General features: G+C 46.1%; 1 pseudogene; it reads right to left on the bottom strand.

Annotated features, from left to right (window-relative positions):
* Positions 1-1,859: 1,859 nt before the first annotated feature.
* LOC124023058 overlaps positions 1,860-18,671 on the bottom strand; it is a 41,803-nt pseudogene continuing 24,991 nt past the window's right edge.

The raw sequence follows: 18,671 nt of genomic DNA, 5'->3' as shown, positions 1-18,671 counted from the left end.
TGCTCTAACCACTAGGCTACCTGTCTCTAACCACTAGGCTACCTGCTCTAAACAGTAGGCTACCTGCTCTAACCACGAGGCTACCTGCTCTAACCACTAGGCTACCTGCTCTAACCACTAGGCTACCTGCTCTAACCACTAGGCTACCTGCTCTAACCACTAGGCTACCTGCTCTAACCACGAGGCTACCTGCTCTAACCACGAGGCTACCTGCTCTAACCACTAGGCTACCTGCTCTAACCACTAGGCTACCTGCTCTAACCACTAGGCTACCTGCTCTATCCACGAGGCTACCTGCTCTAACCACTAGGCTACCTGCTCTAACCACTAGGCTACCTGCTCTAACCATGAGGCTACCTGCTCTAACCGCTAGGCTACCTGCTCTAACCACGAGGCTACCTGCTCTAACCACTAGGCTACCTGCTCTAACCACTAGGCTACCTGCTCTAACCACTAGGCTACCTGCTCTAACCAGTAGGCTACCCTGCTCTAACCACTAGGCTACCTGCTCTAACCACTAGGCTACCTGCTCTAACCATGAGGCTACCTGCTCTAACCACGAGGCTACCTGCTCTAACCACTAGGCTACCTGCTCTAACCACTAGGCTACCTGCTCTAACCACTAGGCTACCTGCTCTAACCACTAGGCTACCTGTTCTAACCACGAGGCTACCTGCTCTAACCACTAGGCTACCTGCTCTAACCACAAGGCTACCTGCTCTAACCACGAGGCTACCTGCTCTAACCACTAGGCTACCTGCTCTAACCACTAGGCTACCTGCTCTAACCACTAGGCTACCTGCTCTAACCACTAGGCTACCTGTTCTAACCACGAGGCTACCTGCTCTAACCACTAGGCTACCTGCTCTAACCACGAGGCTACCTGCTCTAACCACGAGGCTACCTGCTCTAACCACTAGGCTACCTGCTCTAACCACTAGGCTACCTGCTCTAACCAGTAGGCTACCCTGCTCTAACCACTAGGCTACCTGCTCTAACCATGAGGCTACCTGCTCTAACCGCTAGGCTACCTGCTCTAACCACTAGGCTACCTGCTCTAACCACTAGGCTACCTGCTCTAACCACTAGGCTACCTGCTCTAACCACTAGGCTACCTGTTCTAACCACGAGGCTACCTGCTCTAACCACTAGGCTACCTGCTCTAACCACGAGGCTACCTGCTCTAACCACGTGGTTACCTTCTCTAACCACTAGGCTACCTGCTCTAACCACTAGGCTACCTGCTCTAACCACTAGGCTACCTGCTCTAACCATGAGGCTACCTGCTCTAACCACGAGGCTACCTGCTCTAACCACGAGGCTACCTGCTCTAACCACTAGGCTACCTGCTCTAACCACTAGGCTACCTGCTCTAACCACTAGGCTACCTGCTCTAACCACTAGGCTACCTGCTCTAACCACTAGGCTACCCTGCCGCCGCCAATAACCTCGTTATTGTTATTTTATTGTGTAACTTTTTGACATGCGCTTTTAGCATGTCAAAAATTTGTGTCTCTGTCTGTCTGTGTCTGTGTCTCTGTCTGTGTCTCTGTGTCTGTCTCTGTGTCTGTCTCTGTCTGTGTCTCTGTCTGTGTCTCTGTCTGTGTCTGTGTCTCTGTCTGTGTCTCTATATCTGTGTGTGTCTGTGTCTCTATATCTGTGTGTGTCTGTGTCTCTATCTGTGTGTCCCTATATCTGTGTCCATCTCTGTGTGTCTATCTCTGTCTCTCTCTGTCTATGTCTCTATCTCTGTGTGCATCTCAACAGTCTAAAGTTGTTTCCTCTTGTCGTCTCCTCTCCCTGTTGTCTATCCTTGTCTCCTCTTCTCCTCTCCTCTATAAAGACTCGCCACTCCAGACTTCAGAATCAAATCACTTTTATTATTAAACCAAGAGAAACCATAGAAACCAATAAACTACTCTTGATCGATTCGGTGCTCTGACTTTACAGCTCGTCTTTAGACGTCTCATTGGCTGGCGGTGGCGATGACTCATCAGTGACCTGTCAGAAGGAGAGAGGGGATTGGTCAAGAGAGCTGGAGTGGGAGGTGTTTGTATTCACAGTGACAGGGGATTGGTCAGAAGAGCTTAGAGTGGGAGGGGTTTGCATAATTAGTCAGGTAAGTTCAACTTCACCTCCTCTTCATCTTCATTATCCTCATCCTCTTCCACCTTCGGAAGCTGTCCTCCATTATCCAGGAACATAGCAAACATCTCCAAGTCTCTGGTCCCACTGTACTCTACCTCCTACACACACAGAGAGAGAGAGAGAGAGACAGAGGGTATTGTTATAGTAGACAGACTTTCAGGTGTGACTGGTTTTTATCATGATGCCTGACTGTTCAAATCTCTTCCTCATTGCTCTCCAACACACACACACACAGTGTAGTTTGTGATAGAGGTGTGACAGTGTAGTCTTTCTATCCTTCCGATAGATTGTGTGTGACTCCCTCCAGGGTCAGAGGTTAAGGGTTAAAGGTTACCTTGCTGTCTTCTCCAGCAGGGTAGTATCGTAGTGTAGGGAAGCCAGACACAGACACTCCCTCCACCTCATTGGTCGTGGCGTCCATCTTGGCAATGATGATGTCATCCCGGTCAGCGTACTTCTCTGCCAGCTTCTCCCAGACAGGAGCCAGCTCCTTACAGTGACCGCACCATGGGGCATCTACAAACAGGCACACTATCTTTAGCTAACGTTCGCTAGCTAGTTAGGGTTTGGGTTACTTTTCTTTTCAGAGAGGATTTATTATGCCACGCCTTGGAAGTTGAACTACTGATGATTGACACAGGAATGGTTGACTTACAGAACTCTACGAAGACATTCTTGTTGTTGTCGAGGGCGACAGCCTCAAAGTTCTTCCCGACCAGAACTTTAACGGGTCCTTTATCCCAGTCCTCTGGTACCTCCTCGCTCAGCAGGTGAGACTGTAACCACAACACACAGTTATACTCTAACCTCTAACCCCTGACCTCTAACCCATAACCTCTAACCCATAACCTCTCATTTCTAACCCTTGGACACTAATCTCTGATCTCTAACTCCTGACCACTAACCTCTAACCCCTGACCTCTAACCCATAACCTCTCATCTCTAACCCTTGACCACTAATCTCTGATCTCTAACCCTGACCACTAACCTCTAACCCCTGACCTCTAACCTTAAACTCCTGACCCCTAACCCCTGACCCTTATCCCAGTCCTCAGGTACATCCTCACTGAGAAAGTGGGCCTGGAACCATAACAAACAATTAGACCCTAATCCTGACCTCTGAACTTTACACCCTGTGTGGCTGTAGGGGTACGTGTGAACTGGTTGGCTGGCTATAGTGGTGGGAGTATTGTGATTGGCTAGCTCTAGCAGTAGGAGTGATGTGATTGGCTAGCTCTAGTAGTAGGAGTGATGTGATTGGCTAGCTCTAGTAGTAGGAGTGATGTGATTGGCTAGCTCTAGTAGTAGGAGTGATGTGATTGGTTGGGTGGTTGTTTACCTTCACGGTTCCGTCCAGAACTCCCTGACAGAACGTTTGGAGTGTGGCGGCCGTTATCTGTCCAATCAGAGCGAACTTCTTGGTGGTGTCGGTGTTGGTGATGCGTACAGCGGGGCGTCGCCCTCGGAAAGACCGAAGTACTTCAGGACATGACTGACTGGTCCCGTTACATCTATAATTATGAACAATACCTACACACACACACACACACACACACACACACACACACACACACACACACACACACACACACACGCACACACGCACGCACACGCACGCACGCACACACACACACACACACACACACACACACACACACACACACACACACACACACACACACACACACACACACACACACATCATTGCCCATACCAAGGAAAACCTTGAAAAACCATGACAATCTGCTGCTGAACAATGTACTGAATATAGTAGTATACTGTATATAGTAGTGTGTAGTAGTATAGTGTAGTAGTATACTGTATATAGTAGTAGTATACTTTATATAGTGGTGTGTAGTAGTAGTCTACTGTATATAGCAGTGTGTAGTAGTAGTATACTGTTTATAGTAGTAGTATACTGTATATAGTAGTAGTATACTTTATATAGTGGTGTGTAGTAGTAGTATACTGTATATAGCAGTGTGTAGTAGTAGTATACTTTATATAGTGGTGTGTAGTAGTAGTATACTGTATATAGTAGTAGTATACTGTATATAGTAGTGTGTAGTAGTATACTGTATATAGTAGTAGTATACTGTATATAGTAGTAGTATACTGTATATAGTAGTGTGTAGTAGTATACTGTATATAGTAGTAGTATACTGTATATAGTAATAGTATACTGTATATAGTAGTGTGTAGTAGTATATTGTATATAGTAGTAGTATACTGTATATAGTAGTAGTATACTGTATATAGTAGTGTGTAGTAGAATACTGTAGTAGTATACTGTATATAGTAGTGTGTAGTAGTAGTATACTGTATATAGTAGTAGTATAGTAGTGTGTAGTAGAATACTGTAGTAGTATACTGTATATAGTAGTAGTATACTGTATATAGTAGTAGTATACTGTATATAGTAGTAGTATACTGTATATAGTAGTGTGTAGTAGTATACTGTATATAGTAGTAGTATACTGTATATAGTAGTAGTATACTGTATATAGTAGTGTGTAGTATAATACTGTAGTAGTATACTGTATATAGTAGTGTGTAGTAGTAGTATACTGTATATAGTAGTGTGTAGTAGTAGTATACTGTATATAGTAGTAGTATAGTAGTGTGTAGTAGAATACTGTAGTAGTATACTGTATATATTTTTCAATTGTTTTTATTTCACCTTTATTTAACCAGGTAGGCCAGTTGAGAACACCTTTATTTAACCAGGTAGGCCAGTTGAGAACACCTTTATTTAACCAGGTAGGCCAGTTGAGAACACCTTTATTTAACCAGGTAGGCCAGTTGAGAACACCTTTATTTAACCAGGTAGGCCAGTTGAGAACACCTTTATTTAACCAGGTAGGCCAGTTGAGAACACCTTTATTTAACCAGGTAGGCCAGTTGAGAACACCTTTATTTAACCAGGTAGGCCAGTTGAGAACACCTTTATTTAACCAGGTAGGCTAGTTGAGAACACCTTTATTTAACCAGGTAGGCCAGTTGAAAACACCTTTATTTAACCAGGTAGGCTAGTTGAGAACACCTTTATTTAACCAGGTAGGCTAGTTGAGAACACCTTTATTTAACCAGGTAGGCCAGTTGAGAACACCTTTATTTAACCAGGTAGGCTAGTTGAGAACACCTTTATTTAACCAGGTAGGCTAGTTGAGAACACCTTTATTTAACCAGGTAGACTAGTTGAGAACACCTTTATTTAACCAGGTAGGCCAGTTGAGAACACCTTTATTTAACCAGGTAGACTAGTTGAGAACACCTTTATTTAACCAGGTAGGCCAGTTGAGAACACCTTTATTTAACCAGGTAGGCCAGTTGAGAACACCTTTATTTAACCAGGTAGACTAGTTGAGAACACCTTTTTTTAACCAGGTAGGCTAGTTGAGAACACCTTTATTTAACCAGGTAGACTAGTTGAGAACACCTTTATTTAACCAGGTAGACTAGTTGAGAACAAGTTCTCATTTGCAACTGCGACCTGGCCAAGATAAAGCGTAGCAATTCGACACACACAACAACACAGAGTAACACATGGAATAAACAGAACATACAGTCAATAATACAGTAGAACAAAAGAAAACAAAAAGTCTATATACAGTGAGTGCAAATGAGGTAAGATAAGGAAATAAATAGGTCATGGTGGCAAAGTAATTACAGTATAGCAATTAAACACTGGAATGGTAGATCGGCAGAAGATGAATGTGCAGGTAGAGATACTGGGGTGCAAAGGAGCAAAGTAAATAAATAAATAAATAAATACCAGTATGGGGATGAGGTAGGGAGATAGATGGGCTGTTTACAGATGGGCTATGTACAGGTGCAGTGATCTGTAAGCTGCTCTGACAGCTGGTGCTTAAAGCTAGTGAGGGAGATGTGAGTCTCCAGCTTCAGAGATTTTTGCAATTCGTTCCAGTTATGGGCAGCAGAGAACTGGAAGGAAAGATGACCAAAGGAGGAATTGGCTTTGGGGGTGACCAGTGAGATATACCTGCTGGAGCGCGTGCTACGAGTGGGTGCTGCTATGGTGACCAGTAAGCTGAGATAAGGCGGGGCTTTACGTAGCAGAGACTTGTAAATAACCTGTAGCCAGTGGGTTTGGTGACGAGTATGAAGTGAGGGCCAACCAACGAGAGCGTACAGGTCGCAATGGTGGGTAGTGTATGGGGCTTTGGTGACAAAACGGATGGCACTGTGATAGACTGCATCCAGTTTGTTGAGTAGAGTGTTGGAGGCTATTTTATAGATGACATCACCGAAGTCGAGGATCGGTAGGATGGTCAGTTTTACGAGGGTATGTTTGGCAGCATGAGTGAAGGATGCTTTGTTGCGATATAGGAAGCCGATTCTAGATTTAATTTTGGATTGGAGATGCTTAATGTGAGTCTGGAAGGAGAGTTTACAGTCTAACCAGACACCCAGGTATTTGTAGTTGTCCACGTATTCTAAGTCAGAGCGGTCCAGAGTAGTGATGCTGGACGGGCGAGCAGGTGCGGGCAGTGATCGATTGAATAGCATGCATATAGTTTTACTTGCGTTTAAGAGCAGTTGGAGGCCACGGAAGGAGAGTCGTATGGCATTGAAGCTCGTCTGGAGGTTAGTTAACACAGTGTCCAAGGAGGGGCCAGAAGTATACAGAATGGTGTCGTCTGCATAGAGGTGGATCAGAGAATCACCAGCAGCAAGAGCAACATCATTGATGTATACAGAAAAGAGAGTCGGCCCGAGAATTAAACCCTGTGGCACACCCATAGAGACTGCCAGAGGTCCGGACAACAGGCCCTCCGATTTGACGGTTATGATGTCGTTTAGAACCTTGAGCGTGGCTGAGGTGCACCCATGACCAGCTCTGAAACCAGATTGCATAGCGGAGAAGGTATGTTGGGATTCAAAATGGTCAGTAATCTGTTTGTTAAACTTGGCTTTCAAAGACCTTAGAAATACAGGGTAGGATAGATATACTGTAGGTCTGTAGCAATTTGGGCCTAGAGTGTCACCACCTTTGAAGAGGGGGATGACCGCGGCAGTTTTCCAATCTTTGGGAATCTCAGACGATATGAAAGAGAGGTTGAACAGGCTAGTAATAGGGGTTGGCAGATAATTTTAGAAAGAGAGGGTCCAGATTGTCTAGCCCAGATTGGCAGTTAAGTGCCTAGGCCATCATTGAAAATAAGAATTTGTTCTTAACTGACTTGCCTTGTTAAATAAATGTAAAATAAAATAATTCACTGCCTCGTTGGAGATGTTAGGCCGACAGGAGGCAGTTTAATTCACTGCCCCGTTGGAGATGTTAGGCCGACAGGAGGCAGTTTAATTCACTGCCCCGTTGGAGATGTTAGGCCGACAGGAGGCAGTTTAATTCACTGCCCCGTTGGAGATGTTAGGCCGACAGGAGGCAGTTTAATTCACTGCCCCGTTGGAGATGTTAGGCCGACAGGAGGCAGTTTAATTCACTGTTGGAGATGTTAGGCCGACAGGAGGCAGTTTAATTCACTGCCCCGTTGGAGATGTTAGGCCGACAGGAGGCAGTTTAATTCACTGCCCCGTTGGAGATGTTAGATGTTAGGCCGACAGGAGGCAGTTTAATTCACTGCCCCGTTGGAGATGTTAGGCCGACAGGAGGCAGTTTAATTCACTGCCCCGTTGGAGATGTTAGGCCGACAGGAGGCAGTTTCATTCACTGCCCCGTTGGAGATGTTAGGCCGACAGGAGGCAGTTTAGTTTGGAGATGTTAGGCTGCAGGAGGCAGTTTAATTCACTGCCCCGTTGGAGATGTTAGGCCGACAGGAGGCAGTTTAATTCACTGCCCCGTTGGAGATGTTAGGCCGACAGGAGGCAGTTTAATTCACTGCCCCGTTGGAGATGTTAGGCCGACAGGAGGCAGTTTAATTCACCCCGTTGGAGATGTTAGGCCGACAGGAGGCGGTTTAATTCACTGTTGTTGGAGATGTTAGGCCGACAGGAGGCAGTTTAATTCACTGCCCCGTTGGAGATGTTAGGCCGACAGGAGGCAGTTTAATTCACTGCCCCGTTGGAGATGTTAGGCCGACAGGAGGCAGTTTAATGTCACAGGAGGCAGTTTAATTCACTGCCCCGTTGGAGATGTTAGGCCGACAGGAGGCAGTTTAATTCACTGCCCCGTTGGAGATGTTAGGCCGACAGGAGGCAGTTTAATTCACTGCCACGTTGGAGATGTTAGGCCGACAGGAGGCAGTTTAATTCGTTGGAGATGTTAGGCCGACAGGAGGCAGTTTAATTCACTGCCCCGTTGGAGATGTTAGGCCGACAGGAGGCAGTTTAATTCACTGCCCCGTTGGAGATGTTAGGCCGACAGGAGGCAGTTTAATTCACTGCCCCGTTGGAGATGTTAGGCCGACAGGAGGCAGTTTAATTCACTGCCCCGTTGGAGATGTTAGGCCGACAGGAGGCAGTTTAATTCACTGCCCCGTTGGAGATGTTAGGCCGACAGGAGGCAGTTTAATTCACTGCCCCGTTGGAGATGTTAGGCCGACAGGAGGCAGTTTAATTCACTGCCCCGTTGGAGATGTTAGGCCGACAGGAGGCAGTTTAATTCACTGCCCCGTTGGAGATGTTAGGCCGACAGGAGGCAGTTTAATTCACTGCCCCGTTGGAGATGTTAGGCCGACAGGAGGCAGTTTAATTCACTGCCCCTTGTTAGGAGATGTTAGGAGGCAGTTTAATTCACTGCCCCGTTGGAGATGTTAGGCCAGAGGCAGTTTAATTCACTGCCTCTTTGGAGATGTTAGTTTAGGCAGTTTAATTCACTGCCCCGTTGGAGATGTTAGGCCGACAGGAGGCAGTTTAATTCACTGCCCCGTTGGAGATGTTAGGCCGACAGGAGGCAGTTTAATTCACTGCCTCAAGCGAGATGTTAGGAGTTCATATCAAATCTGAGCAGCTGACTGATCACTGCAGCTGTACATAGTCCATCAGTAAATAGCCAATCTACCTACCTCATCCCCATACTGTTTTTTATTTACTTTTCTTCTCTTTTGCACACCAGTATCTCTACTTGCACATCATCATCTGCTCATCTATCACTCCAGTGTTAATCTGCTAAATTGTAATTACTTAACTACTATGGCCTATCTATTATTTTATTGCCTTACCTCCTCAGACACAGACAGGTCTACCCTGCCCTCGTCAAACTAACACACAGTCAACTACTATGGCCTATCTATTATTGTATTGCCTTACCTCCTCAGACACAGACAGGTCTACCCTGCCCTCATCAAACTAACACACACTCAACTACTATGGCCTATCTATTATTTTATTGCCTTACCTCCTCAGACACAGACAGGTCTACCCTGCCCTCATCAAACTAACACACACTCAACTACTATGGCCTATCTATTATTTTATTGCCTTACCTCCTCAGACACAGACAGGTCTACCCTGCCCTCATCAAACTAACACACACTCAACTACTATGGCCTATCTATTATTGTATTGCCTTACCTCCTCAGACACAGACAGGTCTACCCTGCCCTCATCAAACTAACACACACTCAACTACTATGGCCTATCTATTATTGTATTGCCTTACCTCCTCACGCCGTTATTGACTGTATGTTTTGTTTATTCCATGTGTAACTCTGTTGTTGTTTATTGTTTATTCCATGTGTTACTCTGTGTTGTTGTTTATTGTTTATTCCATGTGTTACTCTGTGTTGTTGTTTATTGTTTATTCCATGTGTTACTCTGTGTTGTTGTTTATTGTTTATTCCATGTGTAACTCTGTTGTTGTTTATTGTTTATTCCATGTGTTACTCTGTGTTGTTGTTTATTGTTTATTCCATGTGTTACTTTGTGTTGTTGTTTATTGTTTATTCCATGTGTTACTCTGTGTTGTTGTTTATTGTTTATTCTATGTGTTACTCTGTGTTGTTTATTGTTTATTCCATGTGTTACTCTGTTGTTGTTTATTGTTTATTCCATGTGTTACTTTGTGTTGTTGTTTATTGTTTATTCCATGTGTTACTCTGTGTTGTTGTTTATTGTTTATTCTATGTGTTACTCTGTGTTGTTTATTGTTTATTCCATGTGTTACTTTGTGTTGTTGTTTATTGTTTATTCCATGTGTTACTCTGTGTTGTTGTTTATTGTTTATTCCATGTGTAACTCTGTGTTGTTTGTGTTGCACTGCTTTGCTTTATCTTGGCCAGGCCACAGTTGTAAATGAGAACTTGTTCTCAACTAGTCTACCTGGTTAAATAAAGCGTTACTGTTATATATATATATATATATATATATATATATATATATATATATATATATATATATATATATATATATAAATACCTGGTTAAATAAAGGTGAAATGATAAAACATTTTTTTTTTACTGGAGATCGAATTTGAATATGGAAACACTGTTGCATATGTCAGAGAGACAGACAGCAAGGTTTATACACATCTCTGCTGTGGAGAACTAAATGACAGTCTAAAAGACTAGTGGAGATCAAGTTTATAAATTGCCTGGCCGGGCTGAAGAGGCAGTGGATTGCGCAGTCAGATGGAACAGAGTAAATAGACATTTTAACGTCATAGATTTAGCTGGTGGTAACTTGTGGAATAGACGCCGGCTGGAATGCGGTTTTAACCAATCAGGATTAGACCCATCCATTATATAAATGTATAGCAGTATTTCTATAGTTGTGTACAGTATAATACCTTGCCCTTGAAGTCCCTGGCCACGGTGCTGTATTCAGTCAGAAGGCTCTTCTGCTCCTGGACTGTAGAGTTGATGAACAGGAGGGTGTGGGTGTGAACCTTTGAACCAAAGATCTTATCCGCATTCTGCAGGATAGACAGACACAACACACTCAATAGGCTGTGTGTGTGTGTGTGTGTGTGTGTGTGTGTGTGTGTGTGTGTGTGTGTGTGTGTGTGTGTGTGTGTGTGTGTGTGTGTGTGTGTGTGTGTGTGTGTGTGTGTGTGTGTGTGTGTGTGTGTGTGTGTGTGTGTGTGTGTGTGTGTGCTCGTTGAACTCTATGACCAGCTCCAGACTGTTGGTCCTGATGAAGACAATCAGCTCCTCTTTACCCACCTTCTCCTCCTCAGACACAGACAGGTCTACCCTGCCCTCGTCAAACTAACACACACACACACACACACACACACATTAGAGGTCATGGTTTAAAGGTCATGGTTTAGAGGTCAGGGGTTAGCGGTCAGGGTTTAGAGGTCATGGTTTAGAGGTCATGGTTTAGAGGTCATGGTTTAGAGGTCATGGTTTAAAGGTCAGGGCTTAGAGGTCAGGGGTTAGAGGTCAGGGGTTAGAGGTCAGGGGTTAGAGGTCAGGGGTTAGAGGTCAGGGGTTAGAGGTCAGGGGTTAGAGGTCAGGGGTTAGAGGTCAGGGGTTAGAGGTCATGGTTTAGAGGTCAGGGCTTAGAGGTCAGGGGTTAGAGGTCAGGGGTTAGAGGTCAGGGGTTAGAGGTCAGGGGTTAGAGGTCAGGGGTTAGAGGTCAGGGGTTAGAGGTCAGGGGTTATCACCTTCTTGAACAGCACCACTCTGTTGTTATTTACTTCATATTTCTGGAAGACCTCTGGACTGGTTGTCACCCCGAACACCATGTCAACCATCTCCATGGCAACACTATAGAACACCTTGGCCTCCTCACTCTCCAGACTCTGGTGGACAGATCAGATAGACAGATAGATTATATATAGAGCCGACAGACAGACAGACAGACAGATTATATATAGAACAGACAGACAGACAGACAGACAGACAGACAGACAGACAGACAGACAGACAGACAGACAGACAGACAGACAGACAGACAGACAGACAGACAGACAGACAGACAGACAGACAGACAGACAGACAGACAGACAGACAGACAGACAGACAGACAGACAGACAGACAGACAGACAGACAGACAGACAGACAGACAGACAGATGGGCTCTGATATGAAACAGGAACAATACGTTCAATTTAGTTTCAAATATATTGGTGTGATTTGGTTAGATGAGAGGATGAATCGATACGGTTTGTTTCGATGGGATACGACTCGATGCTCTAACATTTGGTTAGATTAGAGGATGAATCGATATGGTTTGTTTCGATGCGATACGACTCGATGCTCTAACATGTGGTTAGATTAGAGGATGAATCGATACGGTTTGTTTCGATGGGATACGACTCGATGCTCTAACATTTGGTTAGATTAGAGGATGAATCGATACGGTTTGTTTCGATGGGATACGACTCGATGCTCTAACATTTGGTTAGATTAGAGGATGAATCGATACGGTTTGTTTCGATGCGATACGACTCGATGCTCTAACATTTGGTTAGATTAGAGGATGAATCGATACGGTTTGTTTCGATGCGATACGACTCGATGCTCTAACATTTGGTTAGATTAGAGGATGAATCGATACGGTTTGTTTCGATGCGATACGACTCGATGCTCTAACATTTGGTTAGATTAGAGGATGAATCGATACGGTTTGTTTCGATGCGATACGACTCGATGCTCTAACATTTGGTTAGATTAGAGGATGAATCGATACGGTTTGTTTCGATGGGATACGACTCGATGCTCTAACATTTGGTTAGATTAGAGGATGAATCGATACGGTTTGTTTCGATGCGATACGACTCGATGCTCTAACATTTGGTTAGATTAGAGGATGAATCGATACGGTTTGTTTCGATGCGATACGACTCGATGCTCTAACATTTGGTTAGATTAGAGGATGAATCGATACATTTGGTTTGTTTCGATGCGATACGACTCGATGCTCTAACATTTGGTTAGATTAGAGGATGAATCGATACGGTTTGTTTCGATGGATACGACTCGATGACTAACATTTGGTTAGATTAGAGGATGAATCGATACGGTTTGTTTCGATGCGATACGACTCGATGCTCTAACATTTGGTTAGATTAGAGGATGAATCGATACGGTTTGTTTCGATGCGATACGACTCGATGCTCTAACATTTGGTTAGATTAGAGGATGAATCGAACGGTTTGTTTCGATGGATACGACTCGATGCTCTAACATTTGGTTAGATTAGAGGATGAATCGATACGGTTTGTTTCGATGGGATACGACTCGATGCACTAACATTTGGTTAGATTAGAGGATGAATCGATACGGTTTGTTTCGATGGGATACGACTCGATGCTCTAACATTTGGTTAGATTAGAGGATGAATCGATATGGTTTGTTTCGATACGACTCGATGCTCTAACATTTGGTTAGATTAGAGGATGAATCGATACGGTTTGTTTCGATGGGATACGACTCGATGCTCTAACATTTGGTTAGATTAGAGGATGAATCGATATGGTTTGTTTCGATACGACTCGATGCTCTAACATTTGGTTAGATTAGAGGATGAATCGATACGGTTTGTTTCGATGCGACTTGATAACATTTGTTGCATAAACACATTAAAATCTGCTGCTGATGAAGGCCTCTGAACTGGATCTGTCTGAGACACTCATTGTTCTGTGCGTGTAAATGATGTGCACTGCGGGGACAAAACATTACGAACACCTTCCTAATGTTGAGTTGCACCCCCTTTTGCCCTCAGAACAGCCTCAATCCGTCAGGGCAGGACTCTACAAGTTGTCAACAGTGTTCCACTGGCACACTGCAATGCTTCCCGTAGTTGTGTCAAGTTGGCACCTAAAACACTCATAAACCTCTACAGATGCACAATTGAGAGCATTTTTAACGGGCTGTATCACCGCCTGGTACGGCAACTGCACCTCCCGCAACCGTAAGGCTCTCCAGAGGGTCGTGCGGTCTGCCCAACGCATCACCGGGGGCAAATTAACTGCCCTCCAGGACACCTACACCACCCGATGTCACAGGAATCTCTAAAAGATCATCAAGGACAACAACCACCCGAGCCACTGCCTGTTCACCCTGCTATCATCCAGAAGGCGAGGTCAGTACAGGTGCATCAAAGCGGGAACTGAGAGACTGAAAAACAGTTTCTATCTCAAGGCCACCAGACTGTTAAATAGCCATCACTAGCACATTAGAGGCTGCTGCCTATATACATAGACTTTAAATCACTGGCCACTTTAATAATGGTCACTTTAATAAATCTAGAATCGGCTTCCTATTTCGCAACAAGGCCTCCTTCACTCACGACGCCAAACATACCCTCGTAAAACGGACTATCCTACCGATCCTTGAATTCGGTGATGTCATTTACAAAATGGCCTCCAACACGCTACTCAGCAAATTGGATGCAGTCTATCACAGTGCCAGCCGTTTTGTCACCAAAGCCCCATACACTACCCACCACTCTGACCTGTATGCTCTTGTTGGCTGGCCCTCACTACGTATTCGTTGCCAAACCCACTGGCTGCAGGTCAACTTTTAGTCTTTACTATGTAAAGCCCCGCCTTATGTCAGCTCACTGGTCACCATAGCAACACCAACCCGTAACATGCCATCCAGCAGGTATATTTCATTGGTCACCCCCAAAGCCAACACCTCATTTGGCCTCCTTTCCTTCCAGTTCTCTGCTGCCAATGACTGGAACAAATTGCAAAAATCACTGAAGCTGCAGTCTTATATCTCCCTCTCTAACTTTAAGCATCAGCTGTCAGAGCAGCTTACCAATCATTGCACCTATACACAGCCCATCTGTAAATAGCCAATCCAACTACCTCATCCCCATATTGTTATTTATCTTATTGCACTTTTGCAACCCAGTATCTCTTCTTGCACATCTATCACTCCAGTGTTAATGCTAAATTGTTCTATTGGTGTCGGCCTGTTTAGTTGGTATTGACCTGACTAGGGTGTTCTGATGAAGGTATGATGGCTGGTTCTATTGGTGTAGGCCTTAAAATGTTCAGATATAAGAGAAGAGGGTCAGACGCGTGAGATAGAAGAGAAGAGGGTCAGACGCGTGAGATAGAAGAGAAGAGGGTCAGACGCGTGAGATAGAAGAGAGGAGGGTCAGACGCGTAAGATAGAAGAGAAGAGGGTCAGACGCGTGAGATAGAAGAGAGGAGGGTCAGACGCGTGAGATAGAAGAGAAGAGGGGCAGACGCGTGAGATAGAAGAGAAGAGGGTCAGACGCGTGAGATAGAAGAGAGGAGAGTCAGACGCGTGAGATAGAAGAGAAGAGGGTCAGACGCGTGAGATAGAAGAGAAGAGGGTCAGACGCGTGAGATAGAAGGGAAGAGGGTCAGACGCGTGAGATAGAAGAGAAGAGGGTCAGACGCGTGAGATAGAAGAGAGGAAGGGCAGACGCGTGAGATAGAAGAGAAGAGGGTCAGACGCGTGAGATAGAATAGAAGAGGGTCAGACGCGTGAGATAGAAGAGAGGAAGGTCAGACACGTGAGATAGAAGAGAAGAGGGTCAGACGCGTGAGATAGAAGAGAGGAGGGTCAGACGCGTGAGATAGAAGAGAAGAGGGTCAGACGCGTGAGATAGAAGAGAAGAGGGTCAGACGCGTGAGATAGAAGAGAGGAAGGTCAGACGCGTGAGATAGAAGAGAAGAGGGTCAGACGCGTGAGATAGAAGAGAAGAGGGTCAGACGCGTGAGATAGAAGAGAAGAGGGTCAGACGCGTGAGATAGAAGAGAAGAGGGTCAGAGATAGAAGAAGGGGTCTGACGCGTGAGATAGAAGAGAAGAGGGTCAGACGCGTGAGATAGAAGAGAAGAGGGTCAGACGCGTGAGATAGAAGAGAGGAAGGGCAGACGCGTGAGATAGAAGAGAGGAAGGTCAGACGCGTGAGATAGAAGAGAAGAGGGTCAGACGCGTGAGATAGAAGAGAGGAAGGGCAGACGCGTGAGATAGAAGAGAGGAAGGGCAGACGCGTGAGATAGAAGAGAGGAAGGGCAGACGCGTGAGATAGAAGAGAGGAAGGGCAGACGCGTGACATAGAAGAGAGGAAGGGCAGACGCGTGAGATAGAAGAGAGGAGGGTCAGACGCGTGAGATAGAAGAGAAGAGGGTCAGACGCGTGAGATAGAAGAGAAGAGGGTCAGACGCGTGAGATAGAAGAGAGGAAGGTCAGACGCGTGAGATAGAAGAGAGGAGGGGCAGACGCGTGAGATAGAAGAGAAGAGGGTCAGACGCGTGAGATAGAAGAGAAGAGGGTCTGACGCGTGAGATAGAAGAGAAGAGGGTCAGACGCGTGAGATAGAAGAGAAGAGGGTCAGACGCGTGAGATAGAAGAGAGGAAGGGCAGACGCGTGAGATAGAAGAGAGGAGGGTCAGACGCGTGAGATAGAAGAGAGGAGGGTCAGACGCGTGAGATAGAATCGAGGAGGGGCAGACGCGTGAGATAGAAGAGAAGAGGGTCAGACGCGTGAGATAGAAGAGAAGAGGGTCTGACGCGTGAGATAGAAGAGAAGAGGGTCAGACGCGTGAGATAGAAGAGAAGAGGGTCAGACGCGTGAGATAGAAGAGAGGAAGGTCAGACGCGTGAGATAGAAGAGAGGAGGGTCAGACGCGTGAGATAGAAGAGAGGAGGGTCAGACGCGTGAGATAGAGATCAGACGCGTGAGATAGAAGAGAAGAGGGTCAGACGCGTGAGATAGAAGAGAAGAGGGTCTGACGCGTGAGATAGAAGAGAGGAGGGGCAGACGCGTGAGATAGAAGAGAGGAAGGGCAGACGCGTGAGATAGAAGAGAAGAGGGTCAGACGCGTGAGATAGAAGAGAAGAGGGTCTGACGCGTGAGATAGAAGAGAAGAGAGTCTGACGCGTGAGATAGAAGAGAGGAAGGTCAGACACGTGAGATAGAAGAGAGGAGGGGCAGACGCGTGAGATAGAAGAGAAGAGGGTCAGACGCGTGAGAGATAGAAGAGAAGAGGGTCTGACGCGTGAGATAGAAGAGAAGAGGGTCAGACGCGTGAGATAGAAGAGAAGAGGGTCAGACGCGTGAGATAGAAGAGAAGAGGGTCAGACGCGTGAGATAGAAGAGAGGAAGGGCAGACGCGTGAGATAGAAGAGAAGAGGGTCAGACGCGTGAGATAGAAGAGAAGAGGGTCAGACGCGTGAGATAGAAGAGAGGAAGGGCAGACGCGTGAGATAGAAGAGAGGAAGGGTCAGACGCGTGAGATAGAAGAGAGGAAGGGCAGACGCGTGAGATAGAAGAGAGGAAGGGCAGACGCGTGAGATAGAAGAGAGGAAGGGCAGACGCGTGAGATAGAAGAGAGGAGGGTCAGACGCGTGAGATAGAAGAGAAGAGGGTCAGACGCGTGAGATAGAAGAGAAGAGGGTCAGACGCGTGAGATAGAAGAGAGGAAGGTCAGACGCGTGAGATAGAAGAGAAGAGGAGGGGCAGACGCGTGAGATAGAAGAGAAGAGGGTCAGACGCGTGAGATAGAAGAGAAGAGGGTCTGACGCGTGAGATAGAAGAGAAGAGGGTCAGACGCGTGAGATAGAAGAGAGAGGGTCAGACGCGTGAGATAGAAGAGAGGAAGGGCAGACGCGTGAGATAGAAGAGAGGAGGGTCAGACGCGTGAGATAGAAGAGAGGAGGGTCAGACGCGTGAGATAGAAGAGAGGAGGGTCAGACGCGTGAGATAGAAGAGAGGAGGGGCAGACGCGTGAGATAGAAGAGAAGAGGGTCAGACGCGTGAGATAGAAGAGAAGAGGGTCTGACGCGTGAGATAGAAGAGAAGAGGGTCAGACGCGTGAGATAGAAGAGAAGAGGGTCAGACGCGTGAGATAGAAGAGAGGAAGGGCAGACGCGTGAGATAGAAGAGAGGAGGGTCAGACGCGTGAGATAGAAGAGAGGAGGGTCAGACGCGTGAGATAGAAGAGAGGAGGGTCAGACGCGTGAGATAGAAGAGAAGAGGGTCAGACGCGTGAGATAGAAGAGAAGAGGGTCTGACGCGTGAGATAGAAGAGAGGAGGGGCAGACGCGTGAGATAGAAGAGAGGAAGGGCAGACGCGTGAGATAGAAGAGAAGAGGGTCAGACGCGTGAGATAGAAGAGAAGAGGGTCAGACGAGATAGAAGAGAAGAGAGTCTGACGCGTGAGATAGAAGAGAGGAAGGTCAGACACGTGAGATAGAAGAGAAGAGGGTCAGACGCGTGAGATAGAAGAGAAGAGGGTCAGACGCGTGAGATAGAAGAGAGGAAGGTCAGACGCGTGAGATAGAAGAGAAGAGGGTCAGACGCGTGAGATAGAAGAGAAGAGGGTCAGACGCGTGAGATAGAAGAGAGAGAGGGTCAGACGCGTGAGATAGAAGAGAGGAAGGTCAGACACGTGAGATAGAAGAGAAGAGGGTCAGACGCGTGAGATAGAAGAGAAGAGGGTCAGACGCGTGAGATAGAAGAGAGGAAGGTCAGACGCGTGAGATAGAAGAGAGGAGGGTCAGACGCGTGAGATAGAAGAGAAGAGGGTCAGACGCGTGAGATAGAAGAGAAGAGGGTCAGACGCGTGAGATAGAAGAGAAGAGGGTCAGACGCGTGAGACAGAAGAGAACAGGGTCTGACGTGAGATAGAAGAGAAGAGGGTCAGACGCGTGAGATAGAAGAGAG

The sequence above is a fragment of the Oncorhynchus gorbuscha genome, unplaced genomic scaffold (genome assembly GCF_021184085.1).
Source record: "Oncorhynchus gorbuscha isolate QuinsamMale2020 ecotype Even-year unplaced genomic scaffold, OgorEven_v1.0 Un_scaffold_1493, whole genome shotgun sequence".
NCBI classification, from domain to species: domain Eukaryota; kingdom Metazoa; phylum Chordata; class Actinopteri; order Salmoniformes; family Salmonidae; genus Oncorhynchus; species Oncorhynchus gorbuscha.
Note: the sequence above shows the minus strand (reverse complement) of the source record. Positions and strands in the feature narration are given on the sequence as shown.